Source organism: Lagenorhynchus albirostris, chromosome 15, assembly GCF_949774975.1.
Source record: "Lagenorhynchus albirostris chromosome 15, mLagAlb1.1, whole genome shotgun sequence".
Taxonomy (NCBI): Eukaryota; Metazoa; Chordata; class Mammalia; order Artiodactyla; family Delphinidae; genus Lagenorhynchus; species Lagenorhynchus albirostris.
The window spans coordinates 18,378,359-18,401,359 of NC_083109.1; positions in this window are offsets into that span (position 1 = coordinate 18,378,359).

Below are 23,001 nucleotides of genomic sequence, written 5' to 3' on the forward strand. Positions count from 1 at the left end.
GCTTAAGCCCAACGTAAAAGTCTGAATTCTCTTCCAGGAAACTCAGACAGGACGAGAGCTTTTGGTGCATTATTCTACAAGCCTGAGGGAGATGATGGCTGAGAACAATGGGATTTGAAATGGTCTCCAGTTTGGGGGGTGTTTTATCTGGTTCCCTTTCACGACCCCACCACCACCATGAGATACACACACATCCACATGCACAACTGATTTCTCATCTCTTTGTGCTGAAGAAGAATTAAATTACGTGCAGATGAGAACTGCAGCCAGATGGAGTCCTGCTCAGGTAGGGAAGAGCTGAGAGGTTCTTTAAAAGGAAACTTTATCTCCAAGGCTCAGACAAGGTAAGTGTGTAGAACAGAGGCTGAGACAGCCCCAGGGCAGTGAGTCTCCAGCCTGAGTCCCCCGAGGAAGGGGAGATGTGTTACAGCTCAACACAGTTGGGTACTTCAGAGGTGCAGAAATTCAGGGACCTTCAAACTCAGCTCCTTCTGTTACTTGACAGATAGTGGAATGCATATGAGTCTTAGAATCAGACAGACGTGGGTTCTAACCCTTTGGCTCCTGCATGATTTGACAAACTAAATTCTCTGAGGCATCTCATCATTTGAAAAATGAAATTAAGAATCTCTATGCTGCAACGGAGACACACTCTGTTCTCATCCCCAAGGCTGGGCTCCTTCCCCTGAAAGTCCCTGCTTTCCCTTGCCCTGCATGATATGGAATTGTTTCACTAAATATTATTGGTTTTTTTTTTTCTGGAAAAAGAAACCCTCAAAATTCAAGATTTTTAATTTGTATCAATGTTGTAAAGAGTAGATTTTTAGAACATGTTTTCCATACTGATATATATAAATCATTGAATAAATAAGCTAGTAGAAATATACAGCTCTCCCTTGCAGAAGAATATCAGTTAATAAATGCAGAAGGAATGATGGAAATAGAAAATCACCAGTAAGCAAACTCCATGGTAATAACTGTCACAAGCAAATACCGTGGAAAGTACAATGAGAAACAGGATATTTGCATAACTTCAAAGTATCTCCCCTAAGATACTTATTAAATACAAACAGGAAAATAGTAACTTCATAGTGAAGAAAGCTAGCAGACACAAGTAATAAGACATTTCAACATCTGTGATATGATGTCCTGAGAAGGGCATAACATGGCCTCTGTGATATTCTTGCCAAAAATGCATAACCTCAGTTGAATCATGAGAAAACACCAGACAAACCCAAATTGAGAGTCATTTACAAAAGAATTGGCCAGTACTCTTCAAAAATAATCAAGGTTATGAAAGACTCCTCCCACCCACCCCCGCAAAAAAAAACAAAAACCCTGAGAAACTCTCACAAATTAGAGAAAATTAAGAAAACACTACAACTAGATGCAATGTGAAGTCCTAGATCGGATCCCGCACCCAAAAAAGGACATTAGTGGAAAAACTGGTGAAATTCGAATAAAGTCTGTAGAATAGTTAATAATATTATATTGATTGCTCAACATCACTAATTATTAGAGAAATACAAATCAGAACTACAATGAGGTATCACCTCATGCCGGTCAGAATGGTCATCATCAAAAAGTCTATAAGTAATAAATGCTGGAGTGGGTGTGGAGAAAAGGAAACCCTCCTACATTGTCAGTGGGAATGTAAATTGGTGCAGCCACTATGGAAAACAGTATGAAGGTTCCTTAAAAAACTAAAAATAGAGTTACCATATGACCCAGCAATCCCTCTCCTGGGCATAAATCCCAAAAATATAAAAACTCTAATCTGAAAAGACACATGCACTCCAATGTTCATAGCAGCACTATTTACAATAGTAAAGACATGGAAACAACCCAAGTGCCCATCAGCAGATGAGTGGATAAAGAAGATGTGCTATATCTATACAATGGAATATTACTCAGCCATGAAAAATGAAATAGTGCCATTTGCAGCAACATGGGCTAGAGATTATCATAGTAAGTGAAGTAAGTCAGACAGAGAAAGACAAATATCGTATAATATCGCTTATATGTGGAATCGTAAATAAAGGGTACAAATGAATCTATATACAAAACAGAGACAGACTTACAGGCACAGAAAACAAAGGGGAAAGTGGGGCGGGGGGGAGAAATAAATTAGGAGTATGGGATTAACAGATACAAACTAATATACATAAAATAGATAAGCAACAAGGATTTACTGTATAGCACACAGGGAACTATATTCAATATCTTGTAATAACCTATAATGGACAATAATCTGAAAATATATATATATATATCCGAATCACTTTGCTGTACACCTAAAAGTAACACAACATTGTAAACCAACTCTACTTCAATATAAAATAAAAGTTAAAAAAAACAAAGATGATATTAAAAAATAAATAAAACAAATATATATATTTTCATGTTTTATGTACATATACTTAAATGGAATTCTAATATATATATATATACATATATATGGTTCTGTGACATGCTTATATCTTAGATTATATATCTGTCTTGTTTTCATGACTGTATAATATTCTATTATAATGATAAATATGTATTTAACCAATCTCAGATGTCTCCAATTTTTCCCTATTATGAATGATGCTGCTATAAAAGCTTGTGTATGTGTTGTATGTGTTTCAGTGTGTGTGAATATACATAGAATATAGATGATTATATATAAATATTATATATATTGTATTATATAAGTATGTATTATATATATATATATATATAAATAGAGTCAGAATGAAAGAACTTGAGTCAAAATGTAAAAAAAGTTTAAATTTGGAGCATACTTCCACCAACAGTGAAGGAAAGTGACCATTTTCCCATACCCTGACAAATAATAATTATCAATATTTTTCCAGTTTTTCAATAGAATGGGCAAAAGATGAATTATTTAGCCTATCTGAATGTCACTCCAAGGCCTCTGCCCATACTGCAAGGGAGATGTGGGTGCCTTGAGTGAAGTTCCATCTCTCTACTTGATGGCCAAGTTACTAGGCTCTGCAGTGGCCAGTCTCCAGGAAGGCCCCCAGTGATCCCTGTCTTCTGGTATGCATGTGGATTTCCCTCCCTCACTGTATCATGGTGGGTCTGTGTGCCCAATAGCATAAGGCAGAAGTGATGGTATGTGGTTTCTGAGGCCAGTTCATAAAAAGGCATGTGGCTTCCCTTTGTTCTCCCTTGGATCACAGCCCTGGTGGAAACCAACTGCCATGTTAAATTGACCCTCAGGCCCCCTATGAGGAGGACTCATCAGTATCGCACAACGAGAAACCGAGGCCTCCTGCCAACAGCCATGTGAGTGTGCCACCTTGAAAGTAGTTTACCCAGCCCCAGTTACATGTACAGACGATTGCAGCCCAGGCCAACATCTTGATTGCAACCTCACGAAAAACCCTAAATTAGAACTACCTAGCTAAGCCACTCCCAGATTCCAGTGCTCAGAAACCACGTGAGACAATAAATGTTTGTTATTTTAAGCCTCTAAGTTCTGGAGTCATTTGTTATGCAGCTATAGATAACTAATACACTCTCTGGGCCTCACCTTCCTCATCTGTAAGCTATGAATGATCATAATATAAAGCCCACTTCACAGACAGAAAGTAGCTGAAAGCAACCACCACCTGCCTGGCCCACAGCACTAGTGTCGGTTCACCTCTCTCGTTGCGAGGCCCTTGTCACAGGCTGTCAGGCGCAACTAAACAGAGAGGAGTGTTTTGAGTTGCAATGCCTTTGACCTTGTCATTTAAAATCCAGGTCAAATCAGCTTCTAATTCATTTCCAGACACATCATTTTGAGAATGAAGCGGGGAGGGAACTTCGTTGCAATGTGTTCTCTGCCCTTTTATGTGATGAAATTACAAAAGCAAACGGTCCAGTTGCTCTGGTCTTCGGACAGCTGTCAAACTCCTCTCTGAGTGACCAGGGAGTGGCTGCTGGGAACCCTGGCCAGTGATGGGCTAGTGTAGTGTGGAGGACTGAGGAGGGAGAGCCTGGCCTTAGTGTAGAAGTGTAGATGCCAGTACAGGAAATATACCTTCGTTTCCAAACAATGTGGACACACATACAAAAGATAAATTGCTCCTCCTTTCTCATCTGACGGATGTTCCCAGCAAATGGACTGAGCCCAGTGGTAGTGGGTGTGGACAGAGGGAACCAGGAACCATGAAAACCCCAAGGATGCTGGTCCCCAAGCATCCAGCCCAGTGGACTGAGCTAGGGACACAGGAACAACTGACTGCTCCTCTCCCCTTGAGCAGCCCACACTCTGCCAAGGCAGGGCAGCTTGGGGCCTCACTGGAGCATCCTTGGGGGCCCAAGCTCCTCCTGCTTCCCTCCCACAGGTCAAGTTCCACCCAGGCTGTAACTACCAGCGCTGCTCTCCACTCTGCCATCTGGTGGCCAGATCCGGAAATTGCAGCTTTCCCACAGGACAGCCACCTTCAAAGGCATGGGGATATCTCCCTCCAGCTGTGTTAGCAAATATTTCTCCTCTTCCCAAAGAGTGACCAGGATCTTTCTGCTTAGTCCTCCATGCCAAAGAACTTAGGTAGATTTCCAAGGAAGGAGTCAGAATGTTTTAGATAGACACCATTCTGAGTCTTACTCAAAATGATTCCTCGCCCTAGCTGCCAGACAGAGCCTAGGTTAGAGCCTTTGTCTTGCCTCCAACCAAGCTCCCTACTCCCCCCAGGACACTTTTCCTGGAAAGTGGAGTGGCCTCTGTCCCTGTCTTTGTTTCGTTCTTAATAACTATGTCCAGAGCCATTAATCCCAACAGTCTCTCCATCCATCCCCTAAAAGTACTGTGAGCTCTAGTCACTGTGCCTAGTGGATAAATCCACCCATCCCAGATGCCAAAGGCCAGAGGCCACCTCTTTGAGACCATTCAGTTTCTCAAGAAAAGACTACCCCATTTTGCTGCTTGGCCACTCTGCGTTGGGGGAGGGAAGCTGACTTTTCTATAAACAAAACTCTGTTTAATTCCCATTTTTCAGCCACACGCCTTCAGCTTAGCCTCTGCTGTAGCCGACATCTTCAGGGCTCATGCACTTCAGCAAAGTTTCCTTCAGACATCATCTGCTGTCTCATTCCTGACCTCTAGAACTTTCTTGAAATCTTTTACCCACTAATGATCTTTCTCCTGTTCTTTGCGTCACCATGACTTGCTTCCTTTTTCATTTCTGTAGTGGGATCTCAGGAAGGAGAAGAGATAAATACATATCGTGAATCCACCATCTTAACCAGAAGTCTCTTCACATTTTATCGTTTAGAATGTTTTCAGCTGCATGTACCAGAAAAACTAATTCTAGTTGGCCTATTCAATAAGGAAAGGTATAGGCTTGTGTAAAAGGAAGGTAAGATAGGCTCTAGAGTCAGCTTGATGTAGTACTGCAGCTCCAGTCCCCCGAATCCCCTGAGGATGCTGCTCTACCAGGGGCAAATGGCTGAGCAGTTCCTAACTACACACCCACACCATGAACCCAGAGGATGATTCCAAGTCATTCAGTAGTGCCAAAGCCTCAAAGTGGCAGCCAGCTCCACGAGGGAAAGCATAGCTCTGAAGGGGACAGGGCCAGCCTCGCAAGCTAAGGCAGATTGGGACATATGTTTCCTGGGCCCCTGGAGAGTGTCATTTAAAGAGTTCCCATCCTGAAACAAGGGCCATCTGGGAAGAAGCAGGACCACAAGTGACCTCTGTCTATTCAAGCAGATACAAGTAAGCTTTGGAAAGATGAGTCAACTATCAGACAGCCAGCTGATGGGAAAGGGTGGCAGGACCTGGAGAGTAAAGCAGGACCCTTGGCCTCAATGGGCCACGTAACAGACCAGCCAGGTGCCCAGATAGGATCCTGCTTAGACAGATCCTACCACACTGTATATACCGCACTGAATACCACCATATTCCTCATTTTATAGAAGATGAAACTGAAATACGGAGAGTAACTGGCTTGCTCAAGGTCATACAGCTAGCAATTTCATTTACTGAGAGTTGGCCCTGGAAATGACCCATCCTTATCTGAAAAAGGAGGAAGGGGAGGGAGGAGAGGAGAAGAGGGACATTGGGATTTAAGGTGGAAAGAAACATTCTCATTGAAGAAATGTGTTGGCTTTAGGTTCAGGGGCCTAGGATTCTGGTTCCCACTCAACGGTATCCAACGTGTGACCAGGAGTGATGGCCATCCCCTTCTGAGATACAGTTTCTTTCACTGAGATTCAGGGAGACAGAATAATGCCTAAGCGCATGTAAATAGTAAATGCTAGAATCAGGGCCCAACTTCTCCAGCTGGAGAAGACCTGACTCTTGAATCCTGTGGTCTGGGGAGAAAGGGGGATGGGGATCCCCAGGTGGAAGTGGTGTATGTGGCTGGCACAGAGGCTAGAAGTCGTGTCCTGGGGACAAGCTGCGTGAGATCAAGCCCAGCTTCAAGAAACTGGCTGCAGTTAGGGATAGGAACCAGGTGTGGAGGCAAAATGTTAATGTAGGGGACTGAGGGCACCTAAAACTGAGGACCAGAGGATCAGGCAAAGGGGTGCAGCCCGGAGAAATCTGGAGGTGACGTGAATTGAGAGCAGCTGCTGCTTATCCAGCCCCAGCACAGGCTGGCCGAGAGGAGCAACCCTTTCTACCCCACACAGAACACGTGAACCCTCAGCAAACCCCAGTGAACAGAAGCTATGGGACCCTAGTCATTCTGGAAAGTGAAGAAACTCCCCTCGGGCTCCAAGACCTGGGAAGAACTCATTCCTTCCTTCGTTCTTCCCTTGGTCCGATATTTTTAGGTCAGCCATACAGAGGCCTTTTGTTGGATGCGGGGGCGGGGGGTGGGGGCCTCAGAATGGTCCTAGAGAGTTCAGATGCCACACTCCAAGAAAGGCAAGGAGGAGAGAACCATGGAGCCCATTGGGGGTGTGGTGATACCCAGCTGTGGCTCTTCCTTCATTCGCTATTGTCCTGGGAACAACCCAGCAGGTGCAGATTTGCAGTGTGGAATGAAAAAGCAGGCCTTGTGCTCACCCTGCTGGGGTTTTTGGAACCACACAATATGTTTGATTGAAAGGCTCTTTTAGAAGCTTAATTTTTTTAACATTAAAGAATTAAATCAATAATGTCCCCATTTGGCTTCTCTGTGATTATGTCCTTTGTGTCCTGTTTGTTATTTAGTAACAAGCTTTCTAAAAATCACAATCTATGTCATCTGTACCAAAGATAGTCAAGGGAAGAGGGAAAGAGGAAGAGAAAGGAATATCATAGGACAAATACCTACTATGTGCCAGGCACTGTTCCAGTGACATTAAATCCATTGTCTGAGGTCGGCCTCCCCACAAACTCAAAAGGAACTTGTGGCTGTAATCCTCATTGGATAAATTAGGAATCTGAAGCTCAGAGAGGAAAAGAGACTTCTCCAGGGTCATACAAAAGAGCAGAGCCTGGTTTAGAACTCTCCAGTCTGTTGGATTCCAAACCCATCCTCCTCCACTGCTTTCTTTGTTAATTTCTTCCACTTGAGCCCCTCATCCAATAATAGGACAACTTTGTCCAGCTTTGGCAGGAAGCTCCCCTGTTTCCAGGCATGGTTCATGGAGCTGATGGGAAAGATCTTCGCATCTACCTGGCTGGGCCCCTCAGGACTTCCTGAATAGCCCTTGGGATGGGAGGGGGAGGCCCAGATCTCCTGTCTACAGAGGGTCAGGGAATTAGCTTGAGAAGCAGAATTTTAACGTGCAGGGTCCTCAGTTTGGGACCGGGAGTGGGGTGACTGTGACAGGGTTTAAATCCTAAAAGAAAATAAGTGATGTCCTAGGACTGAACGGCCAGCTATACAACTGGAGGCAGGAATCTCAGCTTCTAGAGACATCTTTGCTACTATCTAGCTGGGATACTTTGGGTGAACCACTTTTCTGAGACAGAATTTCCTTGTCAATAAAATGAGACCAAGGCTCTCTTCCAGGAGGGTTGCAATGATTAAATAATAGGTTGTACAGAAGAGTTTTGGGGGGTTTTCCTACATGGTGTCCACAGAAGGGGTCAATGTTGCGACGCCCTGTGCTGGGGCCACTGGTTGGCATGGGGACGCAGAATAACTCAGTGGTCAGTGTGCTGGGTGAGGTCTTCCTGTGTCTCGTATGAAGATGTGTCCTTGAATCATAGGTCAATTGTGTGATCACAGATACCCACACTTAAGGTATAATAACAACTTAGATCAATTAAATCAAAATACTTGAGGGTGGCACCCAGGCATGAGTATTTTTTAAAGCTCCCTAGGTAAGTGCAATATGCATCCAAGGTTAAGCTGCCCGCTGAACACCCTCCCCCAGGAGGCCTACCTTAGAAAAGCAGGCTCCTTAGAGCACCTAGCTGAGCCCAGCCAGGCAAAACGATGCACTCACCTGCACTGATTGGGAAATCTAACTGCCTTAAGGTTCTGTGCAGAGCCGGCAGGGACTTAATCACTTCACTCACATCAAAATACTTACTATGGGGAGGGGGAAGGGTAAGCTGGGACAAAGTGAGAGAATGGCATGGACATATATACACTACCAAATGTAAAATCGATAGCTAGTGGGAAGCAGCTGCATAGCACAGGGAGACCAGCTCGGTGCTTTGTGACCACCTAGAGGGGTGGGATAGGGAGGGTGGCAGGGAGGGAGATGCAAGAGGGAAGAGATATGGGAACATATGTATATGTATAACTGATTCACTTTGTTATAAAGCAGAAACTAACACACAATTGTAAAGCAATTATACTCCAATAAAGATGTAAAATATATATATATATATATATATATATATTTACTACAAATAGTCATTACCACCTGGAAGGGGCTTGCAGGTAGTGAGGCAAGAGGGGGTGGGGGAGGCAGCAGAGTTCAGCATACCCTGAAGGGAAGCAAGCTGTTTGCAGAGGCTGCTGTCCCCTGTCATCCATTGCTGAACTATCCCTCCCACCCCCCCACCCCCCACCCCCCACCCCCCACCTCCCGAGAGATTTCTTGAGTTAAGTGTTTGCACTTTAATGCTCCAAGGGCTGACTCATCCGATTCTGCTGGCACAGGTGCTGGGGCTTAGGAACATACCGTAGATGATTTACATAAAGTGAGCTATTTGCAAGGAGTGGAAAATTTGCATGCAGTAAATAGCTAAGGGGAGGATAAAATGATGGCCCAGAAATGGCCTACAATAATGTGTTAATCTGTAGCCCCAGTGTAATCTGAATGCTTCTCAGAAAAGTGAGCATCTCTCTTCAAAGAGACAGAGAGCTGCCCACGACAGCTGGCAATCACGGCTCATGTCCTGAGAGTGTGATGGGACTAAGAATGATGGGACACAGGACACATGGGACCATAGGTGTCCTAGGGGCCAGGCACCTGATCCTTCTGCACCACCACTCCCTCTCAGCTCAGTATTATCAATGCACTTGGTTCATGCCCAGTTGTGGCTCCAAAGAGAAGCTCCTCCACCTGACTACGAGCTCACAGAGGGCAGGAGATGTATCCGATTCAGCTCCACACCCTGGCATCAAGCACAGGGCAGAGCACTATACTGTTTTCAGCTGCAGGTAACAGAAACCTCAACTAACAATGGCTTAAACCATAAGAACATTTGTTGTACTTAACAAGAAGTTCAAAGGTAGATTGGGGGAGGGGCAACTCAACAATCCCAAGAACCTAAGCTCCTGGAATCCACCCATCTGCCATCCTCAAGCCTTTTGTCTTGTTAAAACACTCAGATTTGAGGACTGATTTGTTATAGCAGCATAACCTAGCCTATCATGATTAATACAGCTGTAGATGCAGATTCTCATAGGATCCTAAGCAAAGAAACTGGAATCCTTTCTAATATCAAGAAGTCAAGAGTCCCTAGGAGATTCAGGTTTCAATACCCTTTGCAGTCTCCACAGTGCTCAGCACTGTGGATCCGGCACTGTGGATCCTTTTAATACAAAGGATCATGAGAGATTACTACAAGCAGCTATATGCCAATAAAATGGACAACCTGGAAGAAATGGACAAATTCTTAGAAAAGCACAAACTTCCAAGACTGAACCAGGAAGAAATAGAAAATGTAAACAGACCAATCACAAGCACTGAAATTGAAACTATGATTAAAAACCTTCCAGCAGAGCTTCCCTGGTGGCGCAGTGGTTGAGAGTCCGCCTGCTGATGCAGGGGACACGGGTTCATGCCCTGGTCCGGGAGGATACCACATGCCATGGAGCGGCTAGGCCTGTGAGCCATGGCCGCTAAGCTTGCACGTCCAGAGCCTGTGCTCTGCAATGGAAGAGGCCACAACAGTGAGAGGCCCACATACCGCAAAAAAAAAAAAAAAAAAAAAAAAAAAACCTTCCAGCAAACAACAGCCCAGGACCAGATGACTTCACAGGCAAATTCTATCAAACATTTAGAGAAGAGCTAACACCCATCCTTCTCAAACTCTTCCAAAATATAGCAAAGGGAGGAACACTCCCAAACTCATTCTATGAGGCCACCATCACCCTGATACCAAAACCAGACAAAGATGTCACAAAAAGAGAAAACTACAGGCCAATATCACTGATGAACATAGATGCAAAAATCCTCAACAAAATACTAGCAAACAGAATCCAACAGCAGATTAAAAGGATCACACACCATGATCAAGTGGGGTTTATCCCAGGAATGCAAGGATTCTTCAATATATGCAAATCAATCAATGTGATACACCATATTAACAAATTGAAGGAGAAAAACCACATGATAATCTCAATAGATGCAGAAAAAGCTTTTGACAAAATTCAACACACCTTTATGATAAAAACCCTCCAGAAAGTAGGCATAGAGGGAACCTACCTCAACATAATAAAGGCCATATATGACAAACCCACAGCCAACATTGTTCTCAACAGTGAAAAGCTTTCTGTTTCCTCTAAGATCAGGAACAAGATAAGGTTGTCCACTCTCACAACTATTATTCAACATAGTTTTGGAAGTTTTAGCCACAGCAATCAGAGAAGAAAAAGAAATAAAAGGAATCCAAATTGGAAAAGAAGTAAAACTGTAACTGTTTGCATGTGACATGATACTATACATAGAGAATCCTAAAGATGCTGCCAGAAAACTACTAGAGCTATTCAATGAATTTGGTAGAGTAGCAGAATAAAAAATTAATGCACAGAAATGTCTTGTGTTCCTATACATTAATGATGAAAAATCTGAAAGAAAAATTATGGAAACAGTCCATTTACCATTGCAACAAAAAGAATAAAACACCTAGGAATAAACCCACCTAAGGAGACAAAAGACCTGTATGCAGAAAACTATAAGACATTGATGAAAGAAATTAAAGATGATACAAACAGATGGAGAGATATACCATGTTCTTGGATTGGAAGAATCAATATTGTGATAATGACTATATTACCCGAAGCAATCTACACATTCAATGCAATCCCTATCAAATTACCAATGGCATTTTTCACAGAACTAGAACAAAAAATTTCACAATCTGTATGGAAACACAAAAGACCCCAGACAGCCAAAGCAATCTTGAGAAAGAAAAATGGAGCTGGAGGGATCAGGCTCCCTGACTTCAGATTATACTACAAAACTACAGTAATCAAGACAGTATGGTACAGGCACAAAAACAGATATATAGATCAATGGAACAGGATAGAAAGCCCAGAGATAAACCCACACACATATGGTCACCTTATCTTTGATAAGGGAGGCAAGAGTATACAATGGAGAAAAGACAACCTCTTCAATAAGTGGTGCTGGGAAAACTGGACAGTTGCATGTAAAAGAATGGAATTAGAACACTCCCTAACACCATACACAAAAATAAACTCAAAATGGATTAAAGACCTAAATGTAAGGCCAGACACTATAAAACTGTTAGAGGAAAACATAGACAGAACACTCTATGACATAAATCACAGGAAGATCCTTATTGACCCACCTCCTAGAGAAATGGAAATGAAAACAAAAATAAACAATGGGACCTAATGAAACTTAAAAGCTTTTGCACAGCAAAGGAAACCATAAAAAAGATGAAAAGACAGCCCTCAGAATGGGAGAATATATTTGCAAATGAAGCAACTGACAAAGGATTAATCTCCTAAATATACAAACAGCTCATGCAGCTCAATATCAAAACAACAAACAACCCAATCCAAAAATGGGCAGAAGACCTAAAGAGACATTTCTCCAAAGAAGATATACATAATTGCCAACAAACACATGAAAAGATGCTCAACATCACTAATCATTAGAGAAATGCAAATCAAAACTAAAACGAGGTATCACCTCACACCGGCCAGAATGTCCATCATTACAAAATCTACAAACAATAAATGCTGGAGGGGGTGTGGAGAAAAGGGAACCCTCTTGCACTGTTGGTGGGGATGTAAATTGATACAGCCACTATGGAGAACAGTATGGAGATTCCTTAAAAAACGTAAACTAGAACTACCATATGACCCAGCAATCCCACTACTGGGCATATACCCTGAGAAAACCATAATTCAAAGAGAGTCATGTACCACAATGTTCATTGCATCACTATTTACAATATCCAGGACATGGAAGCAACCTAAGTGTCCATCGACAGATGAATGGATAAAGAAGATGTGGCACATATATACAATGGAATATTACTCAGCCATAAAAAGAAACGAAATTGAGTTATTAGTAGTGAGATGGATGGACCTAGAGTCTGTCATACAGAGTGAAGTAAATCAGAAAGAGAAAAACAAATACCGTATGCTAACACATATGTATGAAATCTAAATTAAAAAATGGTTCTGGGCTTCCCTGGTGGCACAGTGGCTGAGAGTCCGCCTGCCGATGCAGGGGACACGGGTTCGTGCCTGGGTCCGGGAGGATCCCACATGCCGCGGAGAGGCTGGGCCCGTGGGCCATGGCCGCTGAGCCTGCGCGTCCGGAGCCTGTGCTCCGCAACGGGAGAGGCCAAAACAGTGAGAGGCCCGCGTACCACCAAAAAAAAAAAAAGGTTCTGATGAATCTAGGGGCAGGACAGGAATAATGACGGAGACAAAGAGAATGGACTTGAGGACATAAGGAGGGGGAAGGGTAACCTGGGACGAAGTGAGGGAGTAAGATTAACATATATACACTACCAAATGTAAAATAGATAGCTAGTGGGAAGCAGCCACATAGCACAGGGAGATCAGCTCGGTGCTTTGTGACCACCTAGAGGGGTGGGATAAGGAGGGTGGGAGGGAGACGCAAGAGGGAGGGGATATGGGGATATATGTATACATATAGCTGAATCACTTTGCTATACAGCAGAAACTAACACACCATTGTAAAACAATTATACTCCAATAAAGATACAAAAAAAAAGGCCAATCATAAGAGAAAACACATTTATCAATACTGTAACTTTATGTTGTCTGTTTAAAGATGAACTGTCAGTACTTACATCATTATCGTCTGATATGATATAAAACACTGTAAATGTTATATGTATTACTAACACTAAACATTAAAAATGAAAAGATAATGTGAAAAAGAAATTCATATGTATTTACAGGTATAACGATTCACACACTGATAATGAAGAAGCAGCAATGTGATTACTTTATGGCAGACTGGTGTATGATTGCCTCACAGGAGCCTAGCCTATAGATTAATAAATGAATCGTTATAAAATTTTCATGGCATACAGTATTACAGTCATGTTAATAATACAACATGGGAAGCATTGTTACCTTTGTTTGAAACCACTTACCTATGATGATAGGCTCATACACAGTTTCTCCAATTATGATAGAGAGAAAGAGAGATGCTGTATGGTAATGTAATTCTTTGAAAGCAAAGTTATAAAACAGTAAGAAAACTAACACATTATTAACTTTATATTACATATCACTCAGCTTATGCCTGTGTAAGGATAGGCTGTCCACTTCAATACAAGTCTTGTAGATGATGTTCTACATGACGAATACTTAGGTGTTGATGAGGAGGAGGAGGATGGTGATGATGATGACAGAAAAATGTCTCATACATTTCTTGATGTATGGTTATTAGATTTCACACAAAGATATACTCATACACAACAGTTAAGTTTATTAACTGTACGGAACGGTGGTCATTTACTATTCATTAAGGGGAAGTGGATCATCATAAATATCCTTATCCTCGTCGTCTTCCCATTGAGTAGGAGGAAGAGGAGGGATTGGTGGAAGGGGAGGCAGGAGGGGCAGGCACACCCGGTGTAACAGATGTTTGTATAGGGTACCAATCCATCTTCCACCATCTGCTTTAGTTTCAGGGCCTGTATCATAGAAGGGTCCATGCTGTAAAACAAGTCAAAAGCAGTCCTGAATAGTCGGAACCCTTCTGCCTGATTCTCTAATATCAATTTGTTTTCTGGCGCTGCTTAGTCCTCTTCTTCCTCCATCATCCGGCACTGTACAGAAGCACTCAGCTCCATCAAGTTGTCTCCTGTTAATTCCTCTATTAGCTCTTGAATTCAAGATCAGTATCTTGAAACTGTTCAGTCCCCACCTTTTATGCCATATCCACAACCTCTTTCATGTTTTCCTTGATTGACTCTGTCGTAGATCCTGTGAAGTCATGCACAACATCTGAACACAGCTTTCTTCAGCAAGGTTTTATTATTTCAGGTTGGATGGCTTTCACGGCTTCTTCTATAACAATGATGGCATCATCAATGGTGTAATCCTTCCAGACTTTCATGATGTTCTATCAGGGCTTTCGTCCACAGCACTGACAAATCCTTTCCATAGAGTACTGTGGGTAATGAGCCTGAAAGGTCCTTAGGATCCCCTGATCTAGAGACTGAATTAGAGGCCTTGTGTTTGGGGGCAAGTAGACCACTTTGATGCCTTCCGTGTTGAATTCATGGGGTTCTGGGTGACCAGGGGCATTGTCCAGTATCAAAAGAACTTTAAAAGGCAGTTTCTTACTGGCAAGGTACTTCCTAACTTCAGGGACAAAGAAATCCAGAAAAATCTTTCTCGTTATCCAGGGCTTCTTTTCGTACAACCAAAAGACTGGCAGCTACTGTCTATCTTTTCCTTTCAAGGCTCAGGAGTTATAGCAGCTTTATAGGTAAGGGCAGTCCTGTTCATAAACTCAACTGCATTTGTACAAACCAGTAGACTTTGTTTTTTTGTTCGTTGGTTGGTGGGTGGGTTTTTGGTTTTTTTAAGACTAATGGAGAAAACTCCCCATTGCCTATTTTTTTTATTTTTATTTATTTATTTTTGGCTGCATTGTGTCTTCACTGTTGCACGCAGGCTTTCTCTAGTTGCATCGAGTCGGGGCTACTCTTCGTTGCGGTGCGTGGGCTTCTCATTGTGGTGGCTTCTCTTGTTGTGGAGCACGGGCTCTAGAGCACAGGCTCAGTAGTTGTGGCACACGGGCTTAGCTGCTCTGCAGCATGTGGGATCTTCCCAGACCAGGGCTCGAACCCATGTCCCCTGCATTGGCAGGCGGATTCTTAACCACTGCGCCACCAAGGAAGTCCCAAACCAGTAGACTTTGACTACCCCTTCCTGTCTTAAATCCTGTACTCACTTCTCCCTTACTAATAAATGTCCTTTTTTCCAGGCATTTTTTCCCCAGAATTAGGCACTTTCATCTGCATTAAAAACCTGTTCAGGCAGACATCCTTTATCCTCAATGATTTTCTTAATGGCTTCTGGGAACTTGTCTGCTGCCTCTTGGTTGGCAGAAGCTGCTTCTCCTGTTATCTTGATATTTTTTTAAGCCAAACCTCTTTCTAAAACTATCAAACCATCCTTTGCTGGCATTAAATTCTCCAGCTTTAGATCCTTCACCTCCCTTTTGCTTTAAGTTGTCATACAATGACTTTGCTTTTTCTTGAATTGTTAGAATCTATAGGTATGCCTTTCTTATAGCAATCCTACATCCACATAGAAGCTGCATTTTTGATGCAAAATTAAAAGGTATTTTGCAAAAAGTGCAAGGTTTTCATGCCTGATAGAGTAGCTGTAGTGACAGATTTACAAATTTCCTTTGCTTTTTTTTTTTAACATCTTTATTGAAATATAATTGCTTTACAATGGTGTGTTAGTTTCTGCTTTATAACAAAGTAAATCAGTTATACATATACATATGTTCTCATATCTCTTCCCTCTTGCGTCTCCCTCCCTCCCACCCTCCCTATCCGACCCCTCTAGGTGGTCACAAAGCACCGAGCTGATCTCCCTGTGCTATGCGGCTGCTTCCCACTAGCTATTTATTTTACGTTTGGTAGTGTATATATGTCCATGCCACTCTCTCACTTTGTCACAGCTTACCCTTCCCCCTCCCCATATCCTCAAGTCCATTCTCTAGTAGGTCTGCATCTTTATTCCTGTCTTGCCCCTGGGTTCTTCATGACCTTTTTTTTTTTTTTTAGATTCCATATATATGTTAGCATACGGTATTTGTTTTTCTCTTTCTGACTTACGTCACTCTGTATGACAGACTCTAGGTCCATCCACCTCACTACAAATAACTCAATTTCGTTTCTATTTATGGCTGAGTAATATTCCATTGTATATATGTATCACATCTTTATCCATTCATCTGTTGATGGACACTTAGGTTGCTTCCATGTCCTGGCTATTGTAAATAGAGCTGCAAATGGTCCTTACACTGGATTCATTTATCTTGAGATGGCAGGCAACTACAGCTGCAGACCTCAGTCTATGGTACGTATCAAGAATTTTTTCTTGTAATGTCATGACTTTTCTCCGCATTGTGGAGGCACTTCTAGCATCACTAGTGGTACTTTCCATGGGTCCCCTGACATTATTCAAGGTTAATGGTATTACACTAAATACAATGAAAAATATGTGAGAACCACGAGAAATCACTTTTTACTGTGATATGCCATTTACTACAGAGAAAACTGCTCATGTGGAGATGATTATCATCACACAGCATTTTAAGTGGACACTCACAAAACTTACGCTCACTGCAATAGCAACAGGAGGTGACTACAAAATTACAATAGTACAGTATGTACTACAGTTACTTTTTTTTTTTTTTTTGCCGTACGCGGGCCTCTCACTGTTGTGGCCTCTCCCGTTGTGGAGCACAGGCTCCGGATGCGCAGGCTCAGCGGCCATGGCTCACGGGCCCGGTCGCTCCGCGGCATGTGGGATCTTCCCGGACCGGGGCACGAACCCGTGTCCCCTGCATCAGCAGGCGGACTCTCAACCACTGCGCCACCAGGGAAGCCCTACAGTTACTTTTATGCAGTTATGATTTAATACAGCATCTTTATGTTTGTTTCCATTTCTCTGAACTGTGAATGGCACCGTGTATAGTCTATAAGTGATTGTGTGCATGTTTTGATAAATTTTAACTTTTTATAATAGATTTGTGTATTTTTATGGTAGTAAATAATAAAATGGACTAGTATCTAGATATATTTTAAGCATTGGTGACATACCTTTTTCCTAGTTTTTTTTTAATATTTCTAAACTATGCAGTTCATCTGCAAGTTTTCTCAAAGTGCCGCAAATCTCCAAAATATTTTCCAATATACTTATTGAAAAAATCCACATATAAGTGGATCCATGAAGTTCAAACCCATGTTGTTCAAGGGTCAACTACACAAATCTTAAAAGTCTTTTCAAAAATAATAAAAAGCCTTAGCCATCTGAGCAGATAAACTTACTTTATTCCAACTGTTTAGAAACTACTATTTATAAACTAGCGAGTTTTATATTGTACCTAATTCATGACAAAAGTTTTAAAATGAAAACTATGAGATCTCTGTCTGTATCTGTGTGTATAGATGTTGATGTATGTACATTATAGGTATAGTATTTTTCTACCTCTGGATGTTATTGTCAAAATTAATTTATAAAAAGAGCTCTATTTAATTGGTTTTAAAACAAACAAGTGCTTATGAAAAACTCTCAAAAATATAGTAGAAACTAACCCAAATGTTTTCAAATTCACATGATCTAGGATTAATCTTTAGTAAATAGAAGCAAAATTTAAGTTATTGGTTCACGTAAAATAGTCATGTCTGTAGAGTTATCAGCGTTAAAAATAAAACTTTTATTCTACTTGGGTGTACCAAAGTTCAAATAAGTTTATATTACCTCTGTTACAAAACTTGTCAGCAAGAAAAACAGCTTGGAGGGCTGCCTTTAGTCTCATGAAGTTTTCATGGGTAATCTAAACATAATTGTTGAGAACAAATGATTTAAATGATGTAAATGGGCCAAAAGTTTAAAGGTGAACACCTTAGTAATAATTATGGTACATATACTTAAAAATACTTCTCCAAATCTTTCTGGTAACTTGAAACTTTAGAGTTTTGCTAAGTTAAGTTCAGTGATGGGAATTCATTGGATGTCTAGATCATTTCCAAATAAGATAAAATAATTAAACATTAATTGCTAAAAAAGTCTAAGTTTACTTACTTTGTCTTATTACAGAAAATCTAAGGATGTTAGATTTATTAGTAAACATTACTTTGTACCACACTGGAAAAAATTTATGCTATGAGGAAATGTATGTTTCTAGAAATTATGAAATGTATCTATAAGTTTGCCTATCAAAAAGTACTGGTAGAACGAACAGTTCACAACTTCTTAGTTTTCACTAGAAATTAAGGTTTCTGAGGGTTAAGAATTCTAATTAATATATATAATTAAAACTACTAAACTTAATAAGGAAAACATCTTCATATGTAAGGAAAATTTTTTAATGTATATAAAAAATGGAAAAGCATTGTGTTAAAGGAAAAGAAAGTAATTTTGTCCTTAAAAAAGGGGGCTTTTAAAAAAAAGAGAAAGCATAGGACAAAATCCGAATGTAAAAGAGGGAGTTATAGAAGGTTTATGGAAAGGAATCCTGAGAAAAGAGTATTGTGCGCAGTCAGGATGGGCTAAAATTAGAATGAATTTACATCTCACATCAGTCAGAATGGCCACCATTAAAAAGTCTACAAATAATAAATGCTGGAGAGGGTGTGGAGAAAAGGGAACCCTCCTACACTGTTGGTGGGAATGTAAATTGGTGCAGTCACTGTGGAAAACAGTGTGGAGTTTCCTCAGAAAACTAAAAATAGAATTACCATATGATCCAGGAATCCTACTCCTGGGCATATACCCAGACAAAACTATAATTCAAAGAGATACATGCACCACTATGGTCACAGCAGCACTATTCACAATAGCCAAAACATGGAAACGACCTAAATGTCCATTGACAGATGAATGGATAAAGATGTGGTACATATACACAATGGAATACTACTCAGCCATAAAAAAGAATGAAATAATACCATTTGCAGCAACATGGATGCAACTAGAAATTATCATACTAAGTGAAGTAAGTCAGAAAGAGAAAGACAAATACCATATATTTGTGGAATCTAAAATATGGTACAAATGAACTTATCTACAAAACAGAAACAGATTCACAGACATGGAGAACAGACTTGTGGTTGACAGGGGGGAGGGGGTGGGAGAAGGAAGGACTGGGAGTTTGGGATTAGCAGATGTAAACGCTTATATATAGGATGGATAAACAACAAGGTCCTAGTGTATGGCACAAGGAACTATATTCAATATCCTGTGATAAACCATAGTGGAAAAGAATATTTTAAAAAACTGTCTCTATGTGTATAACTGAGTCACTTTGCTGTACAGCAGAGATTGGCACAGCACTGTCAATCAACTCTACTTCAATTTAAAAAATAAAATTTAAGTAAAGAATGAATTTAATTGAGTGAATGAATTTTACTATCAGAAGTAAGCTCTCTCTGTTAAAAAGACAAAGTTTTCATGAACTACTGATCTGCTTTTGGTAACATACTGTAACATTTTCTTTATCTTTCAAGTAATCTGTTGTAACATTCTGTATTTGCCTTTGAAATCTTTTGTCACTTTGGTTAAGTGGTAGCTAAGTATTACTTCACAGTGACCCATGATCCTCCTTGACCAAGTGTTTTAAAACCTTTTATATCTTTGACAAACTTCCCCAAATCAAATAAAGTCCTTTTGACCTCTAGCTTACTAGGGGATTTTTCACAGGCCCCCTGAAATATCTCAAAGAGAGATATTAAACTAATTAGGCTTATTTAGCATATTAAATTACATGGGAAGCACTGTCAAATAAGTGTTGATAAACCTTCTTAGGTTATTGCATGGAGGAATGTTATTAATATTTGTTCTAAAAATTAAATGAAATTCCTAAAAATCTGATGTCTTGGTATAATGTTATCAGTCATAATTCTAGTTATTACCTTAAAATGTTATGCATCACAGAAATAACCAAGTTTCCCTGTCAATTGCATTATTACGAATCAGATTTTTAACCATGTCATTTTAAGTCTTGTCATTTTTAGACAGTTATTGTTTTACTCTGATGCTTTTACAAAAATGCTTCATATTCAAGAAGATTCATAGAAAGGACTTTTTGACAAGTACAGATTTCTGATAACCTTCAGATCATACCACTGAACTGGGTAAGAAATTATAGAACTCTAATGGAAAATCTGATGGCTTCATAACACTGCTAATGAAAGATCAAGATTAATAAGAATTAATTACATGGGACTGAGTGAACTAATGAATATGATTATAATTTTTATGACTTTTTGTGTGAAATATTACTGGCTTTTTGATCTTTGTTTTCCAGTTATAAGGAAACCTTTTCTCTTATGCTATTACTTACAGCAATTTGGTAAATAATGCCTTTGTAAGCAGAATTGAAACATTTATCTTTTTTCTCCCTACCTAATCCCTCCAGAATTCAGAAACTCTTAGTGAGGATTCTTATTTTCATGGCAATATAGTTATTTACATAAGTTCACTAAGAATCTGCTCTCCTTGTAACAGGATACAATTGGAAACTGATTATATTACCAAGGCTTTGAATGGAATGTCATATTTGAGAATGTGCATAGAATCAGATATGAGCAGACAGCTTTAAGGAACTAAGATTGACTTTACAGAGCATTAAGCCCCTTGGAAAAACTGCCTGGTATCTTGCTTAGTTGCTTTTGTTCTTCCCCCTATAAACTGGACTGGATCCTGAATTCTTCTTTCCTCAAATGTTTGGCTACAACTCTCCAAACTAACATTTCCAATTTTTCTCCCACTTCTGATTCAGAATCATTGAGAACTAAAGCTGCCCTTTTCCTGAAGTCCTGCAAACTGAAGCTGAACAACTTGATATAAACTTAAGAGGGATCACCACAATAGCCCACGTTTAGACCAACTTCATGCCTGTTGCTGTGTAAGCCACTCAAAAAGTTTACCTAATCACCTGATGACATCATCAGAGACATTGCAAACTGCAAAAGATGCTTTGACCCTGACATCTAAAAATCCTCAATTGCAGCTCTCAGGTCTCAAGACACTGGGTTTATAGTTTGCTCCAACAATTAACCTTTGTTTTCCTTTTGTCTTTATTGCAATGTCTCTTATTCAATACCTGATTGCTTGCACCTTATAGGCTCAACTTTGAGAGCTCACCTGCATCACCACCTCCTAAAACAAGTAACCGAACTGACCTATTGTCAGGACTAAGACGCGGGTTCAATGAGATATAAGGCAATCTATAAACTCAACTTCTAGACTGTGAAACTTCTTGGAGCAGTTTTAAAGGCAGGACTGTAGGAGAGCAAAATTTGCCTCTGCAAAATGTCTCTGGCCTGTGGATAAGGCAGGCCCAAAAGACTCAGGAAGAACTTTTGACCTTCCCTCTAACTGCCTAAAAGGATTCAGATAGAGGGCCTGTTCCTGGAATAGACCAGAGACATCTGTAAAAAATAAAGGCTAGGTGTGGTGGGGGAAAACTGGGAAGCGCCTATAGATCAGAGTTCACTCTGTATCCCACTGTATCTGCAGGGCCCAGCAAACAGATGTCTACCAAATATTTGTTTTTCTATCTCCATGTGAATTGCCTTCCTCCCCTTTGAAGTCCCAAACCACTACCCCCAACATCCTCTTTTGTCTTTAGCTGGAGATGATATTTAGGGTGAGGGCTTTGGTCACTTTGGTGAGTTACTCTGTTTTCCTGGGTCTCTCCTATGTATACATGTTATTAAACTTTATTTGATTCTCTCCTGTCTCATGTCAATTTAATTCTTAGACCAGCCAGAAGAACCTAGAAGGGTAGAAAAGCTTCTTCCTCCCCCACCCCAGGCACTGTGCTACATGTGCTACCAAGGAGAAGAAAACAGATATGGTCATTGTCCTTCGGAGCTTGGCAGTCTGGGAAATAAATCTTAAGGAAACATCGAACAACTGCAGAAATATAATCTGTAATGAGGGCTAAGAATTAAAAATAGAGTTCTCTAAGATCTTGTAACAGGGGGGCTTCCCTTGAGGGAAGGGACTAACAAGCAAAGATGTAAAGAAAAAACACACATAAGGAGAACACATGTGCATGCATCTTGGGGAACAGGAGAGGAGTTGTTTGAAGTTTAAGAGACTGAAAGGGGGAGAGCGTGGCTGCAGAGCTGAGACCAAGGGGAAGAATGGTGCATAAAAATGAGGTGGATAGAGGCCAGGGGACTTTGTAGAGATTTTGGTCTTTTTTGGAAGAGCAATGAATATCCATTGAAAGTTTCTAAGTGGGAGGGTGGTGTGACCAAATTTAAATGGTTAAAGATACGTTGGGGGCTTTCCTGGTGGCACAGTGGTTGAGAGTCCGCCTGCCGATGCAGGCAACATGGGTTCGTGCCCCGGTCCGGGAAGACCCCACATGCCATGGAGCAACTGGGCCCGTGAGCCATGGCCGCTGAGCCTGCGCGTCCGGAGCCTGTGCTCCACAATGGGAGAGGCCACAACCATGAAAGGCCCGCGTATCGGGGGAAAAAAAAAAAAAAAGATACATGGCTGCTCTGTGGAGAGCAGATTCAGAAGGGAGCTCGTATGGAATCCTGAAGACCAGCTATGAGGCTATAATACAATAGCAGCTTGAATTAAGCTGGGGATAGAGAAAACAGATGGGTTTGACAGATACTTAGGAGATCAAAACAACAGGAGTTGG